This window comes from Pundamilia nyererei, unplaced genomic scaffold (genome assembly GCF_000239375.1).
Source record: "Pundamilia nyererei isolate P.nyererei 1_Seehausen unplaced genomic scaffold, PunNye1.0 scaffold00475, whole genome shotgun sequence".
Classification (NCBI taxonomy): domain Eukaryota; kingdom Metazoa; phylum Chordata; class Actinopteri; order Cichliformes; family Cichlidae; genus Pundamilia; species Pundamilia nyererei.
Genome location: NW_005187876.1, coordinates 111,241 through 112,602, shown reverse-complemented (window position 1 = coordinate 112,602; position 1,362 = coordinate 111,241).

Below are 1,362 nucleotides of genomic sequence, written 5' to 3'. Positions count from 1 at the left end.
TATAATTTACTGTACATTTTAACAGGTCTGTGTTATATGGATTCATTTAGAATAAATGGATATTTGCTGAACCAGGGGACAAAGCACTGTCACAAGAAGCTTCTACGTATAATAATATTAATAATATTAACCTCAAGGATGCTTTACAGAAGAGTAAAAATTAACAAACATATATTAATAAATAAAACATCTTAGGTTTGCAAAGTAGCATCTAAACAAAACACAAAACGTCTGGAATGTCCTTTAGACAGGCCCGAGCAAAGTAGAAATATGCACAACAGCACAAATACAGCTGTCAGGCTGTCAGGAGGGGTGATGGTTTGGGCTTGTTTTGCAGCCATAAGGCTTCGGTACCTTGCAGTCATTTAACTAAAGATGGACTCCAAAGATCCAAAGCGTTTTAGGGTGAAATGTGAGCATGGTTGAAAATATGTTACACAGCCATCCCAATGATCCCAAGCACTTCAGCAAATCTAATAGAACGGCTGAAAAAAGAAAGAAAAAAATTGTTACGACGGCCCAGTCAAAGCCCAGACCTCATCCCAGTAGAAATGCTGTGATGTGTAAGTGAATCCTCACAAACCTCAATGAACTGAAGTGTAAACGAGAAAATTCCTCCAGAACAGTGTGAGAGACAAATAATACAATGATACTGAATCATCAAATTATTCATTAGTGAATTCAGATGATGTCATTCTTGGAGAGAGATGAGTCGCCAAATATGCATAAGGGGTGGTTTTAACGTACGTGGGTACACCACCAAAGTAATGTCTATATGTGGGAAACACTGGCCATGTAGAACAGTGCCATCTGCATAAACATGTACATTACAATTTATCTTGGCTGAGGTAATGGCTTTTTGTGTGTGGACTTCAAAAGAGGTCCAAGAATGGATCCTTGTTGAACACCTGTTTGTCTGATTCCAGATAATCAATCAGTAACCATTTAATGGATTGTTCATCTAGTTTTTCCAGTATTATCTATTATCTGATGTATGCAAATGTATTTTTTTAGAAAGGTCTTTGAAAAATTAGCCACATTTTTAACTATTGTCCAAGGCTTCAGTGATGTTAAGTACTGTTATACAGCTGCTTTTTTATACACACATAATCTACATCCTGACTACTCTGATTTCAGTTTATATGACCCCAGACACATGAGAATTTAAAATCTTTATGCATGTATAATTACAGTTTTTCACAGTCGCTAACAAGCGCCTACCCATACTTCAGATACTTTTTCTAAGCTCTTAACACAGACCCACACCTACAAAACACAATTGGCCAAATGGATAATATCCTTCCCAAAAATACACTCTGTTAAATATATACTAACTCCTCATTTCAAAATTAGAACACATCT